Consider the following 17,204-nt stretch of genomic DNA (forward strand, 5'->3'; position numbering starts at 1 on the left):
TGCTGTCAAGTGTACATCCCTGGATTACACAAGTCGGAAGTTGTCACACGCTTCACCTCCATACGCCAGTGCCATTTGTAGTGTAGACCTCGCTATTGCGAGAGGCAGAGAAGTCGCTTACTAGTAACTGAATGCTCGTTTGAAATAAGAAAAGAAACATGACCTTAACTACTTTCCTTAGTGATATCGCTTTCTTCCTCAGCTGTATCTGTCGATTCATCACCCGCCATATCGGTGGCGGACGATAATTGCCACTATTCGTCCGAATCCGTTACGACTGATGTGTATATTTTCTATTTCCTCTTCCATTTAAACATTTGTCTTCCAGTCGTAACTATATACTGTATTTACGTGACGTACCACTTTTCTACAGTTATCTAATGTCGTAGCAGCTAACCTATCAATCTTTTTTAATTTTTTTCATTATGAGAGTGAAGGTCTTGACTAAAGATCTCATTCTTTGCAAGATCCTAATTCACATCTATGGGGTTTACGTGTGGTTCATATGGCAGCAGTCGAAAGCGAAGAAAATTTTAATTGCAAGTTTTGTTAATGCTGCAACCAGGATAAAGCTGGTGGTCCTTAATTAATCCCAAAAGATCACCTTTCCATAAGATGTGTGATAACTGCTCAGCCAGAATTTTATTTTACATTTTTAGCGAGCTAGAAGAAGGTGGTTTATACTTCTGCTTGCTGTGACGCACAGTATTATTAAAAAAGACTTCACTTCCAGGAGGTATTCCTATGCTGGGTCAACAAATTTATTTATCCAAATTACTCAATGATAGCCCGGAAGTTTTGCTTTTTGAGTCAGTTATGAGAATTTCATTTGGAACTAAATCCACATCAGTGCTAGCATATTCAAGAATTAGATGCTAATCTACAATTTATTTCGACAACAATCCTCGCACGCTTCAGTTTGCAAGAGACTAATGTCTATCAATCAGTGGTCACTTCCCACGTTTACACTGCGAGATACAATGCGCACAGCTTGGAAATGGACCGTGGCTGTACTTCTTCACGCTACTATATTAGTTCCCGCTACGGCCAGGTCCATAGTTCTCTTCGTCGTTTCGTAGACTGCTGTAACGATATTTTTCCTCAACATGATGGACTCTGATGGCGTTCAGTCTGCACTTACAGGCATAAATGTTCGGAGGAAATACTGAATGCCGCCTTTTCCACAACACACAAGGTGCTCAGGTACAAGTCAAGACTTTATTTTGTTTGACCTGTAGTTTGCAACATAACGTCATTCAACATCTGAACTTAGTCCTACTGCTATCTGAAAAGATTTCTGTGTGTGCAGTTCGGGTTGGGGCTGTAGATTTTTTGTAAAAATGTCAATAAATTAACAAATGTTTCCTATTAATACGTAATTCAATCGTCAATCTCTTTAATGCAATGGCTACACATAACAGTATAATGACTTTAGATTAGATAAATCACAAGTTTTCAATTATATTCCAGTGAATATTTCTATTGCCTGATTTTGGGTCTCAGTAGTGCTCCGCAAGCTCTTCACAGTACTAACTTACGAATCAATGTCCAAACTAAACAAGTTTCCACGGTACACCTTTACGCAAAGCTAATTCAGAACAATCGCGCACATGCTCCTACAGTTGCACGGTAACGTCACAGGCAAAACAAGTACTGCATTACGAACACATACAGGCACGATCTATTTAGTGTGGGATCAACCATTGTTTTGTCGCTACTAGTCTCGTAGTTATTAGCGATTAAGGTCTGACGGCATTTGTCGCACAAGTAAGTTCAACAAGAGAACAGACAAAACAATTCTAAAGGTCTCTAAAATGGATGTGTTTTCTCACTGCCTTCAGTTGCTCTTTTTCCCTGTTTCTCGAACTGCATCATCTCTTCACGTTATAGCAGAGCATGAAATGGGTCTCACGCCTTCTATTGACAAAAAATGTATATCTTACCACTTGAATTCTCGCATACTCTTTACACTTCCGCAGGGTATCGCAAACTTTCAGGGTAGGTTCATTATATACAGGGTGTTTCAAAAATGACCGGTATATTTGAAACGGCAATAAAAACTAAACGAGCAGCGATAGAAATACACCGTTTGTTGCAATATGCTTGGGACAACAGTACATTTTCAGGCGGACAAACTTTCGAAATTACAGTAGTTACAATTTTCAACAACAGATGGCGCTGCAAGTGATGTGAAAGATATGGAAGACAACGCAGTCTGTGGGTGCGCCATTCTGTACGTCGTCTTTCTGCTGTAAGCGTGTGCTGTTCACAACATGCAAGTGTGCTGTGGACAATATGGTTTATTCCTTAGAACAGAGGATTTTTCTGGTGTTGGAATTCCACTGCCTAGAACACAGTGTTGTTGCAACAAGACGAAGTTTTCAACGGAGGTTTAATGTAATCAAAGGACCGAAAAGCGATACAATAAAGGATATGTTTGAAAAATTTCAACGGACTGGGAATGTGACGGATGAACGTGCTGGCAAGGTAGGGCGACCGCGTACGGCAACCACAGAGGGCAACGCACAGCTAGTGCAGCAGGTGATCCAACAGCGGCCTCGGGTTTCCGTTCGCCATTTTGCAGCTGCGGTCCAAATGACGCCAACGTCCACGTATCATCTCATGCGCCACAGTTTACACCTCTATCCATACAAAATTCAAACGCGGCAACCCCTCAGCGCCGCTACCACTGCTGCACGAGACACATTTGCTAACGATATAGTGCACAGGATTGATGACGGCGATATGCATGTGGGCAGCATTTGGTTTACTGACAAAGCTTATTTTTACCTGGACGGCTTCGTCAATAAACAGAACTGGCGCATATGGGGAACCGAAAACCCCCATATTGCAGTCCCATCGTCCCTGCATCCTCAAAAAGTACTGGTCTGTGCCGCATTTTCTTCCAAAGGAATCATTGTCCCATTTTGCAGATCCGAAACGATTACTGCATCACGCTATCTGGACATTCTTCGTGAATTTGTGGCGGTACAAACTGCCTTAGACGACACTGCAAACACCTCGTGGTTTATGCAAGATGGTGCCCGGCCACATCGCACGGCCGACGTCTTTAATTTCCTGAATAAATATTTCGATGATCGTCTGATTGCTTTAGGCTATCCGAAACGTACAGGAGGCGGCGTGGATTGGCCTCCCTATTCGCCAGACATGAACTCCTGTGATTACTTTCTGTGGGGACACTTGAAAGACCAGGTGTACCGCCAGAATCCAGAAACAATTGAACAGCTGAAGCAGTACATCTCATCTGCATGTGAAGCCATTCCGCCAGACACGTTGTCAAAGGTTTCGGGTAATTTCATTCAGAGACTACGCCATATTATTGCTACGCATGGTGGATATGTGGAAAATATCGTACTATAGAGTTTCCCAGACCGCAGCGCCATCTGTTGTTGACAATTGTAACTACTGTAATTTCGAAAGTTTGTCTGTCTGAAAATGTACTGTTGTCCTAAGCATATTGCAACATCGGTGTATATCTATCGCTGCTCGTTTAGTTTGTATTGCCATTTCAAATATACCGGTCATTTTTGAAACACCTTGTCGATGGCGTAGTACTTTGAGATGAGGAACTAATCGGTGGAAATGGATATTTATTTATTTCCATGAACATCTTGCACCTCACAGCACACTGGAACTGTTGAAAGTGGAGATCGGCAATCTCAATGCTATGGCGCACTCAATACTGATCTCTATCTCTCTCACATATGGCCGTTGTACAGTGAGACAAGCGTCTGGGACAGTACCACCCAATTCGTCGCCAGCCTCTTGTATCAACGACATCACCCAACCCAATAGGAAAAAATCCACCGTGGGAACATCGCAGAAAATTGTCTATTACTTTAAAGGTAGGCCGGCCGTGGTGACCGAGCGGTTCTAGGTGCATCAGTCCGAAAATGCGTGACAGCTACGGTCGCATATTCGCATCCTGCCTCGGGCATTGATGTGTGTGATGTCCTTTGGTTAGTTAGGTTTAAATAGTTCTAAGTTCTAGTAGACTGATGACCTCAGATGTTAAGTCCCATAGTACTCAGAGCCATTTGAACCATTTAGCAACATGAATTTCTGTGAAAAACGGTAGGCTGTGTACAGTCATGTGCTCCACACTTAAGACATTAAATATTCGATCAACGTTTCCTAATCTCAAAATACTCAGATTAAGATCCTCCGGCACCTTAGTTTGCCCCTATAGATGTGGAACACGGTGTATGCATAGTTGCTCTGTTGCTCGAACAATTTTGATCCATAGCACTGCACGACACGCGAAAGCCAAGTCATACGAACGAGTAGGACGTTGCCTGCACACTGAAAGCGAGATCTCCCAACCTTCTCTGTGTGTTCTCGCAGAGCAGTCAGACAGAAATACTTCTTGGCAGCAGTGTCTGCTCAAACGGAGCCGTTAAAGAAGACACGGGGATAACAAAAAGACAAACTAAGCAACGATAGAAAGAAAGAAGACAAAAACACCACACCATTGACCCCTGGAGACTGCTGAAAACGTAGTAACTGGGGAGCGTCCACATAAAACACCGCTTTTTTTTTTTTTTCAAAGTTCTAGCTTAGACGGACGACGAATTGATTTTTAAAGAGAGAAAATTGCTAAAGACCAATACCGTAAGAGATGCAACGTATTAAAATAATGGAATTACCTTGCCGAATCAGCGATCTGTATTCTTCTTTTGCTTTGAGTTTAAAATTTTGCTGCACCTCAGTAAGAGTATCTCGGAAAAACAAAACAAGTTACAAGGTGTTTCAGACGTTACGAAATTTACGTTAAGATGTTAATCGCAACCTGCTGTTTCGAGGAAGTACATACAATAGTATCCCAAATAGTATAAATAGTATCCCAAAATAGAATCCCATAAATAGTATCCCAAATTCATTAAATTCAGTATCACACGCCAAACGAAAAATAACTATTCATAGTTTAACTGGCGGTGGCTTATGAGGTCATATCCCTGGAGTAAGTGCACCACCAGCCTCATAATCCTATGTGTAAGATTGTTCTTGTCTTTGCGATAGATTCATTGGACTCAGGGGTTCAATAGCATAATTTTCGATGATAAAATGCTCTTCTGTCTTGCCCATAGGGAATTTCGCTAACGTGTGCAACAACTTATAGTTGAGAGAAGTTGAGATAGTATCACTGGACAGAGGTTCACGGACAAATCCTAGGCGTTATTGGTCTTTGAAATTATTGACTTTTCATAAAATGTTTCATAAAGAATATATTGACAAGGTTCTCAACCTAGTAGCTATTAGCCTGATTGAAAACACCGAAAATGATATTTCTAGCATGGCAATACCAGTGTACCCTCTGATGAAGCCACCTTGAAAGTTCCCCAAGATACTGCAGTATTGACATTGCTCGGCAGATCTCCGCAGTCAATCTCTACCGTACATGCGTCGAACGTGGGTTTAAGTAATCGGGCAACAACGATAAGTCACCGCGAACTACCAAAAAACTGACCCTCTTGGGAAAGGGAACCTACAGCTCATTAGAAAGAGGTCAAGGGCCTTATTGATTGTATGTCTCATTGAATTCAGTAATATGTTACAGTACTTTGTCATTACATCCTGTTCTCATGTTTTAAATGCACAGACAGACCAAATCTAAAGTACACTACTGGCCATTAAAATTGCTACACCAAGAAGAAATGCAGATGATAAACGGGTATTCATTGGACAAATATATTATACTAGAACTGACATGTGATTTCATTTTCACGCAATTTGGCTGCATAGATCCTGAGAAATCAGTACCCAGAACAACCACCTCTGGCCGTAATAACGGCCTTGATACGTCTGGGCATTGAGTCAAACAGACCTTGAATGGCGTGTACAGGTACACCTGCCCATGCAGCTTCAGCACGATACCACAGTTCATCAAGAGAAGTGACTGGCGTATTGAGATGAGCCAGTTGCTCGACCACCATTAACCAGATGTTTCCGATTGGCGAGAGATCTGCAGAATGTGCTGGCCAGGGCAGCAGTCGAACATTTTCTGTATCCAGAAAGGCCCGTACAGGACCTGCAACATGCGGTCGTGCATTATCCTGCTGAAATGTAGGGTTTCGCGGGATCGAATCAAGGGTAGAGCCACGGGTCATAGCACATCTGAAATGTAACATCCACTGTTGAAAGTGCCGTCTGTGCGAACAAGAGGTGACCGAGACGTGTAACCAATGGCACCACATACCATCACGCCGTGTGATGCGCCAGTATGGAGATGACGAATACACGCTTCCAATGTGCGTTCACCGAGATGTTGCCAAATACGGCTGCGACCATCACGATTCTGTAAACAGAATCTGGATTCATCCGAATAAATGACGTTTTGTCATCCGTGCACCGAGGTTCGTCGTTGAGTACACCATCGCAGGCGCTCCTGTCTGTGATGAAGCGTCAAGAGTAACCGCAGCCATGGTCTCCGAGCTGATAGTCGATGCTGCTGCAAACATCGCCTAACTGTTCGTGCAGATGGTTGTTGTCTTGCAAACTTCCCCATCTGTTGACTCAGGAATCGAGACGTGGCTGCACGATCCGTTACAACCATGCGGATAAGATGCCTGTCATCTCGACTGATAGTGATACGAGGCTGTTGGGATCCAGCGCGGCGTTCCATATTACCCTCCTGAACCCACCGATTCCATATTCTGCTAACAGTCATTGGATCTCGACCAACGCGAGCAGCAATGTCGCGATACGATAAACCGCAATCGCGATAGGTTACAATCCAAGCTTTATCAAAGTCGAAAACGTGATGGTACGCATTTCTCCTTCTTACACGAGGCATCACAACAGCGTTCTACCAGGCACCGCCGGTCAATTGCTGTTTGTGTATGTGAAATCGGTTGGAAGCTTTGCTCATGTCAGCACGTTGTAGGTATTGCCACCGGCGCCAGTCTTGTGTGAATGCTCTGAAAAGCTAATCATTTGCATATCACAGCATCTCCTTCCTGTCGGTTAAATTTCTCGTCTGTAGCACGTCATCTTGGTGGTGTTGCAATTTTAGTGGCCAGTAGTGTTTTATATCTCGTCACTGCTCAACGAACTGTACATCGTCCACACCGTCCGCGGGCATTTGGTGCTATGCAGGCAAGGGATTCCACAGCGTATAAAGCTCCATCATCTGTTATGTTTGTCTCGTACAACGTTATACTTCCCTCCGGTGACCTATATATATTCATTCCTACAGGAAAGGGGACGTCATAATATTCTGGATCGACAGTGTATACACTATTGAACAGGTGATTTCAGAGACTGCTGCTAGCTCACGAAACTACTATTGCTTCAGCCCGAATGATATACTGATCGTATCCTCTTTATTAATAAATTCTTATTAATTTATTAATACATACCCCTTCACTACTAGTACTGAAAAGTTCGCCTCTTCTTTTTCTGTCCTCTAGCATAGTCTTAATTGATCAGGGGCTGCGCAATGCCCGTAATTTTGGTTTTCAATGTAATTATACTACAGCTAAAAGAGCACAGCTTTTATTGTGGGTCCGCTACAATCTCCTACACTTGAAAAATTGCTTAAGTAGGGTACGTCAGTCTCGTATTCTATTACACCGCGTACTTGAGTCCACTTACCATCTGACTGAACTGAAAGAAACGTCTGAGCTGACCACTAGATCGGAAAGTACGCACCACCAATAGTTCCTATTTAATCTACCAACAGTCTAGAAATCAGACAAAATTTATTTAGTTAACAGGGAACAAATATACTTATTTCCGCTTCAACAAAATACCAATCCAAACATGTTAATCCAATACCTCTAATTAGTGGGGTGGTGCAGTGCTTAGTAGGACGAGTTCACAGTCTGATAATGGCGGTTGTAATCCTCCTTTAGCCATTAAGATTTAGGTTCTTCATGGTTCCTTAAATAGCTTGAGGCAAATGTCAGAATGGTTTACGTCAAAAGGACGCAACGAATATCCCGCCCCTCCCCCCCCCCCCCCCCACCCACCTCTTCCTTCTATCAATACCGCACTTGTGCTCGGTCTTTAATGGCCAAGCCATCAACAGAACGTTAAACTGCCGACTCGTCAGCTTTTCGTGTGCAGGCTAGCTACTGGAAATTGTTTAACACTCGCGAATCTGTACTGCTCTTGTAAACTGGCAGTGTCAGTAAAGGGCATTCTCAATGGTTCTGGTGCACCTCTTTTAACAGTTTCACTCTTTTGAAGTGCCACCTTCTGCGAACTAAAGTTACTAGCAATTAAACTCAAACGTCGAGAACAGTCACATAAAGTAAAGAAAAAAACGATATGATTGGCCGAAATTGTAACTATACGCGTGTCTGTTATATAGAAAGTAAAGCTACGCCCACAGGAAGAGCCTTGAAAAAAAGAAGAAAGAAACACAGAAATGAATAGGAAGGCACAATGTGGAGGCGTCCCTCCGCATCCACGAATGAAAACAAAATTGTTAGAGTACACGACATGCTGTTAGCGGATAGGTACATAACGGTGTAAGACATGGCGTCCATACTGCGGATTGGCAATGCTCATGGCATGGTTCATGATATGTTGGGTTACCGAAAAATGTCTGGAAGATGGATGCCGTCACCCCGGATCACAAGGTGCAAGAATGGCAATTAGCCTCTGTCAGTTTGCAAGAGGAAAATGAGTTCATTTTCAGAAATATCACAGGTAATGAGACATTGTGCGCCCACCTCACTCCAGAATCCAAGGCCGCCACATTGACGTGGAAGCATCCCAGTTCACCAGTGAGGAAGAAAATCGAAGTGTCAGCCTCCATAGGAAAGGTTACGGCCACAGTGTTCTGGGACGTGAAAGGTGTGATTCTCCTGGATTTCCTCCAGCAAGGGCCATCAACATGGAACGATATTGCGGCATCCTCATCAAACTAAGGTCCGTCATTCCAAGAAAGAGACCAGGGCTTTTGAGTGAAGGTGTTGCGTTCTTGGACAGCAACACAAAATCACACGCAGGAAGACTCACACAGGATCAGATTCGTTGCTTCGGATGTGAGAGATTGGATCACTCGCCTACAGCCCCCATTATGCACCATCAGACTTTCATCTGTTCCCCACATGCAGAACCACATTTTCGGGACGTCACCTCCAAATCAATGCTGTGGTGGAGCAGGCTGTGTGACAATTCCTTGCACCGCAGGACACCGAGTTTTATAAGTGTGGTTTCTCCAAACTGATTGCACACTACAATAAATGTCTCAATGTCGGTGGCAACTACGTCTAAAAATAGTGGAAGGTCTACAGTTCATGATGCAGTGGTGTATTTATTTTTGGCAGTAAAGTTTCCGTGCGAAAAACAAAGTCTGAACGGCCCTCTTATTTTCGTGTATATTTATTGTATTTGCATTATAAGTTTAATTAAATTCAAGCAGGCTTGTACTTGACGAGAGGCTCAGAAGTATTTGGATGTTGGTTTCTCGTCTTCAGTCAGCATGGTCATAAAGTCACTGCTTATTCAGCTGTGTGAGGCAAGTCGGCTCGTATCGATTGCGATCTGTATATCGACTCTTCGGTTTGTTTTCCCTCTGGTCGCCGGGCGGCGTCTTGCGATTTGAAATGTTTGCGAGGCGGGTGGGTACGGATCGGACAGTCACCGGGGACGAGGAGGAAATCGGTTGGAGGAAACGTGTGTTGTCATTCGCGACTGATCGGTGTCTTCATCGATTCTCTCTGAGGGAACCTTTGCAATGTGAAAGACTTTGATTGCGATTAGCTGATTTCGGTGCGCTGAAAGAGCACATCTTTCCTATTGTTGAGCCATGGTTTGTGACTTATTTTGTCGGTGTTAACGGGCTCCATTGTTACCGACCTGCCCTACGTGATTTATCCCCGAGCTGTGACTCTGTGCTTTCCAGCAAGTTCCGATTCGCAGTTAATGTGTCGCTTATAGAAACTGTTTGAACCTGCCCACTCTGTGTACACTGAACGCCCTGTCTCGCTCTCCTGAAAAGTAGCTTAGTTGTGACTTCCGGGTGAGTTGATAGTTTTTTATTATTCGGTTTTAATATTGATGGTTAACATTATTACTGTCACCGTCTGTGCAAACAGTGGGAACGTGACGGTGGTCTCAGGTGCTGCTGCTGCTGCCATGAACATTTATGATAACGTGGCCTTTTAAGTATGTTTTAGATTCTGATCTGGCCGGATGTACTAGAATACCGAGAGCGAATTTTGAAATTCTCTGTGTTGGCACCCTTGTGTGTTAGAAGGCGAAATTCCTTACCTGATTCTTGGAGCCTGAAAGTGTCTGCGTGGCGTTTTCTACTGGTATCTAACCGTTATTAATAGAACCAGTAGTTCAACTGTTTGTGGCATTTGCAGATCTTTAATTTGTATTTACTTGTGACCAAACTTATCGTTGGTTGTTCAGTGAGGTGGTTAGTATCGAGGCACATGGTGCAGAATCTATTTATCATTGGCCCATCTGAATAACAGGCTTGTTGAATCCATCACACGTTCAACTAAATATTTCGAGCATTTATCAAAGTATATTAAACTATTTGTTGTTCAGTTCTTTCCTTTGTGGTGGCCCAGTATGGAACTGTTATATTCTCCCCTATTTTAGAGATTATATTTTGAATCTAAATAATTATCAACTGAATTGAAGTTTCCGAATGATAAATTCGAGTTTAATGATTGTAATGATTGTAATACTTTCTTGATAATGTGTGCACTGTACAATCTGTATTTACAGGGTGTTTCAAAAATGACTGGTATATTTGAAACGGCAATAAAAACTAAACGAGCACCGATAGAAATACACCGTTTGTTGCAATATGCTTGGGACAACAATACATTTTCAGGCGGACAAACTTTCGAAATTACAGTAGTTACAATTTTCAACAACAGATGGCGCTGCAAGTGATGTGAAAGATATGGAAGACAACGCAGTCTGTGGGTGCGCCATTCTGTACGTCGTCTTTCTGCTGTAAGCGTGTGCTGTTCACAACGTGCAAGTGTGCTGTGGACAACATGGTTTATTCCTTAGAACAGAGGATTTTTCTGGTGTTGGAATTCCTCCGCCTGGAACACAGTGTTGTTGCAACAAGACGAAGTTTTCAACGTAATTTTAATGTAACCAAAGGACCGAAAAGCGATACAATAAAGGATCTGTTTGAAAAATTTCAACGGACTGGGAACGTGACGGATGAACGTGCTGGAAAGGTAGGGCGACCGCGTACGGCAACCACAGAGGGCAACGCGCAGCTAGTGCAGCAGGTGATCCAACAGCGGCCTCGGGTTTCCGTTCGCCGTTTTGCAGCTGCAGTCCAAATGACGCCAACGTCCACGTATCGTCTCATGCGCCAGAGTTTACACCTCTATCCATACAAAATTCAAACGCGGCAACCCCTCAGCGCCGCTACCATTGCTGCACGAGAGACATTCGCTAACGATATACTGCACAGGATTGATGACGGCGATATGCATGAGGGCAGCATTTGGTTTACTGACGAATCTTATTTTTACCTGGACGGCTTCGTCAATAAACAGAACTGGCGCATATGGGGAACCGAAAAGACCCCTGTTGCAATCCCATCGTCCCTGCATCCTCAAAAAGTACTGATCTGGGCCGCCATTTCTTCCAAAGGAATCATTGGCCCATTTTTCAGATCCGAAACGATTACTGCGTCACGCTATCTGGACATTCTTCGTGAATTTGTGGCGGTACGAACTGACTTAGACGACACTGCGAACACCTCGTAGTTTATGCAAGATGGTGCCCGGCCACATCGCACGACCGACGTCTTTAATTTCCTGAATAAATATTTCGATGATCGTCTGATTGCTTTGGACTATCCGAAACATACAGGAGGCGGCGTGGATTGGCCTCCCTATTCGCCAGACGTGAACCCCTGTGACTTCTTTCTGTGGGGACACTTGAAAGACCAGGTGTACCGCCAGAATCCAGAAACAATTGAACAGCTGAAGCAGTACATCTCATCTGCATGTGAAGCCATTCCGCCAGACACGTTGTCAAAGGTTTCGGGTAATTTCATTCAGAGACTACGCCATATTATTGCTACGCATGGTGGATATGTGGAAAATATCGTACTATAGAGTTTCCCAGGCCGTAGCGCCATCTGTTGTTGACAATTGTAACTACTGTAATTTCGAAAGTTTGTCTGCCTGAAAATGTACTGTTGTCCCAAGCATATTGCAACAAACGGTGTATTTGTATCGCTGCTCGTTTAGTTTGTATTGCCGTTTCAAATATACCGGTCATTTTTCAAACATCCTGTAACTACTGAGTGTAGCCTTAGACGTTCGCTGCTTTCAGTGGGAATCCTTGACAAGAGTCAGTCACTACTGCAATTAGTATACACTAAATGCATTCAGAGGAACTCTTTTGCCACTCTTTGCATGCCTTATAGATTAGAAGGTAAGTGATGGTGTGGAGATTTCGAGAGTGCTGGCTGCTTGTCATATGATGTTCGACGAGATTATTTTGGATCTACACATTTCAAGTTTCTAGGTAGAAAAGTGTTACTTTATCAGACTGAACCACGTACGCTCAGTGCACATAACTCGTCTATAAAGTGCATTACCTACACGCTTTCGAAGTCAGATTGTTGTTGTTGTCTTCGTCCAGAGAATGGTTAGATGCAGCTCTCCATGCTACCCTGTCCTGTGCAAGCTTCGTCATCTCCAAGTACCTACTGCAACCTACATCCTTCTGACTCTGCTGAGTGTACTCATCTCTTGGCCCCGCTCCACGATTTTTACCCTTCAAGCTGACCTCTAATACTAAATAGGTGATCCCTTGATGCCTCAGAAAGTGACCTACTAACCGATCCCTTCTTCTAGTCAAGTTGAGCCACAGATTCTTCTCCCCAATTCTGTTCAGTACCTCCTCATTAGTTACGCGATCTATCTATCTAATCTTCAGCATTCTTCTGTAGCACCACATTTCGAAAGTCTCAATTCTCTTCTTGTCTAAACTCTTTATCGTCCATGTTACACCTCCATACATGGCTACACTTGATACAAATACTTTGAGAAAAGACTTCCTCGCACTTAAATCTACACTCGATGTTAACAAATTTCTCTTCTTCAGATACGCTTTCCTTGCCATTGCCAGTCTACACTTTATATCCTCACCAGTTATATCCTCATCAGTTATTTTTCTCTCGAAATAGCAAAACTCCTTTACTACTTTAAGTGTCTCATTTCCTAACATAATTCCCTCACCATCACCTGATTCAATTCGACTACATTCCATTATCCTCATTTTGCATTTATTGATGGTCATCTTATAGCCTCCTTTCAAGACAACGTCCATTCCGTTCAACTGCTCTTCCAAGTCCTTTGCTTCGTCTGATAGAATTACAATGACATCGCCAAACCTCAAAGTTTTTGTTTCTTCTCCATGGGTTTTAAGTCCTACTCCAAATTTTTATTTTGTTTCCTTTACTGATTGCTCAATATACAGATTGAATAACATCGGGGATAAGCTACACCGTTTTCTCACTCACTCCCCAACCACTGCTTCCCTTACGTGCCCCTCGACCTTTATAAAGCCAGCTGGTGTCTGTAAAAATTGTAAATAGCATTTCGCTCACTGCATTTTACCCCTGCCACCTTCAGAATTTGCAAGAGAGTATTCCAGTCAACACTGTCAAAAGCTTTGTCTGAGTCTACAAATGCTAGAAACGTAGGTCTGCCTTTTCTTAATCTATCTTCTAAGATAAGTTGCAGGGTCAGCACTGCCTCATGAGTATTCCAACATTTCTGCGAAATCCAAACTGATCCTCCCCGAGGTCGGCTTCCACCAGTTTTCCCATTCGTCTGTAAAGAATTCGTGTTAGTATTTTGCAGCCATGACTTACTAAAATGATAGTTCGGTCATTTTCACACCTGTTGACACCTGTTTTCTTTGGGATTTGAAGTATTATATTCTTCTTGAAATCTGAGGGTATTTCCACTGTCTCATACATCTTGCTCAACAGATGGTAGAGCTTTGTCATCGCTGGCTCTCCCAAGACTATCAGTAGTTCCAATGGAATGTTGTCTACTCCCAGGGGATTGTTTCGACTGAGATCTTTCACTGTTTTGTCAAATTCTTCACACAGTATCATGGCCCCTATCTCAATTTCGTCTACGTCCTCTCCCATTTCCATAATATTGTCCTCAAGTACATCGCCCTTGTATAGACTCTCTATATACTCCTTCCATCTCTCTGCTTTCCCGTCTTTATTTAGGACTGGTTTTACATCTGAGTTCTTGATATTCACAAGCTGGTTCTCTTTTCTCCAAAGGTCTCTTTAACTTTCCTGTAGGCAGTATCTATCTTACCCCTAGTGATACATGTCTCTATGTCTTTACATTTGCCCTCTAACCACCCTTCCTTGGCCATTTTGCACTTCCTGTCGATCTCCTGCACCATTTACTGCATTTTTATATTTTCTTCTTGCGTCAATTAAATTCTATATATTTTCTGTTACCCAAAGATTTCTACCAGCCCTCGTCTTTTTACCTATTTGATCCTCTGCATCCTTCACTATTTCATCTCGCAAAGCTACCCATTCTTCTTCTACTGTATTTCTTTCCCCTGTTCTTGTCAACCGTTCCCTATTGCTGTCTCTGAAACTCCCTACAACCTCTTGTTCTTTCAGTTTATCCAGGTCCCATCTCCTTAAATTCCTACTTTTCTGTACTTTCTTCAATTTTAATCTACAGTTCATAATCAATAAATGGTCGGAGTCCACATCTGCCCCTGGAAATGTCTTACGATTTAAAACCTGATTTCTAAGTATCTGTCCTACCATTATATAATCTATATGAAATCTTCCAGTGTCTTCCACGTATATAGCCATCTTTCATGATTCTTAAACCAAGTGTTAGCTATGATTAAGCTATGCTCGGCACAAAAACCAAGTGGCTTCCTCTTTCATTCGTTCCCCCAGTCCAAATTCACCTTCTGCTTTTCCTTCTCTTCGTTTCCCTACTTTCGAATTCCAGTCCCTCATGACTATTAAATTTTCGTCTCCCTTAACTATCTGAATAATTTCTTTTATCACATCACACATTTCTTCAATCTCTTCATCATCTCCAGAGCTAGTTAACATATAAACTACTGTGGTAGGCGTGGGCTTCGTGTCTATCTTGGCTACAATAATGCGTTCACTAAACTGTTCGTAGTAGCTTACCCGTGATCCTATTTTTTGCTCATTATTAAACCTACTCCTGCATTACCTCTATCTTATTTTTAATTTATAACCCTGCATTCACCTGACCAAAAGTCATATTCCTCCTGCCACCGAACTTCACTAATTCACACTGTATCTAACTTTAACCTGTCCATTTCACTTTTTAAGTTTTCTATCCCACCTGCCCGTTTATTGGATCTGACATTCCACGCTCCGATCCGTAGAACGCCTGTTTTCTTTCTCCTGATAACGACGTCCTCCTGAGTAGTCCCCGCCCGGAGATCCGAATGGGGGACTATTTTACCTCCGGAATATTTTACCCAAAAGGACACCATCATCATTTAACCATACAGTAAAGCTTCATGCCCTCGGGAAAAATTACGGCTATAGTTTCCCCTTGCTTTCAGCCGTTCGCAGTGCCAGCACAGCAAGGCCGTTTTGGTTAATGTAACGAGACCAGAGCTGTCGGTCATCCCGACTGTTGCCCCTGCAGCTACTGAAAAGGCTGCTGCCCTCCTCAAGAACCACATGTTTGTCTGGCCTCTCAGCAGATACCACTTCGTTATAGTGACACCTATGGTACGGCTATCTGTATCGCTGACGCACGGAAGCCTCCCACCAACGGCAAGGCCCTTTGTTCATGGGGGGGGGGGGGGGGGGGAGGGGGCGGGGAAGTCAGACTATGAACTTCCAATTAATATTTCTGAGCAAAAAATTCACCCAAATATTCAATTATGCCCTCTATTCACACCGCCGCAGTAACTATTCTTACATTCAAGGTTATAATAAATGGTTGAAGCGATTTCATGAATTTATTGCAGTTACAATAATTCACATATTGTCATAAAATTCAACACTCATATAGAAAAATTCAAAAGGTTTTGTGTTGTTGCAGCCACACTTCATATTTTTGCTTCGAGAGGGCTGGTCAATGAGCAGTTGGGCAAAATGGCGACAGGCGCCGAGAAAGCGGATGCCGTGCTTCAAATGCATTCACATCAGGCTATCGTAACAGTGCAACGAGACTTCGGACCGAAGTTCAACAAAGAGCAACCTACTGCTAACTCCATTCTGCGATGGTGCGTGCCTCTTGAAGCTTCAGAATGACTCTGCAAGGGGAAGTCAACGGGTCGCCGGCATTGAGTGAAGAAACGGTTGACAGCGTGAGGGAGAGTTTCGCACGTAGCCCACAGTTGTCGATCAGCAGAGCAACCGGGCAGCTGAAATTACCACAATCGACGGTTTGGAAGATCTTAAGGAAAAGGCAAGCTAAAGCTTTACCGTTTGCAATTGATACTTCGACTCCCGATGACGAAGTCAGACGCTTTGAATTTTCGACACAGTTCTGACAGCTTATGGAAGAGTATGGGTTTCCTGAAAACCCATTTTCAGTGATGAAGCAACATGGTTTGTGAATGGCTAACACCGCACTGGTATCGCTATACAAGACACTTTGCCAGGGATAAACATTACATTCCTACCGTACACGGCCCTGCTGGCCCTGCATACTCCGCAAAGGAAAAGGCATAACTTATGGCCACAACACTTGCAGCGTCCTTCGTGTCGAATCTGGCTCCTTCAGACCAATTGTTCACGCTTGAAATGGACCAGGAGGCTACACAACTTGTAGCCTAGCCCACGCGCAACGAAATCAGACATACTAGCACAAATGAAATACCTTGAGCTATCAAGCGTTCCAGTGCTTGGAAAGTCCCTGGTTCCGATGGCATTCAAAGTAGTGTCCTCCAGGAGTTCACAGATAGAGCCGTAGAATACCTTACATGCCTTGCACCCGTGACGAATGCCATCTTACAACACCAGCACCTCCCTGACTTGAAAAAGCGGTCAACGTCCTGATGTTCAGGAAGACAGGAAAAGACCACTCGCTCCCACAAAATTACCAACCCATTTATCTTCCGCGCTCGCTCAGCAAGACTCTCGAAATGGTAATACTGAAACCCATCACCAGGCGCTGCATTGCCAGCGACGCCCTGAGGCCGAAGAAGTTCGGCTTTAAGAATCACCATTCAACAAT

The sequence above is a fragment of the Schistocerca gregaria genome, chromosome 2, assembly GCF_023897955.1.
Source record: "Schistocerca gregaria isolate iqSchGreg1 chromosome 2, iqSchGreg1.2, whole genome shotgun sequence".
NCBI classification, from domain to species: Eukaryota; Metazoa; Arthropoda; class Insecta; order Orthoptera; family Acrididae; genus Schistocerca; species Schistocerca gregaria.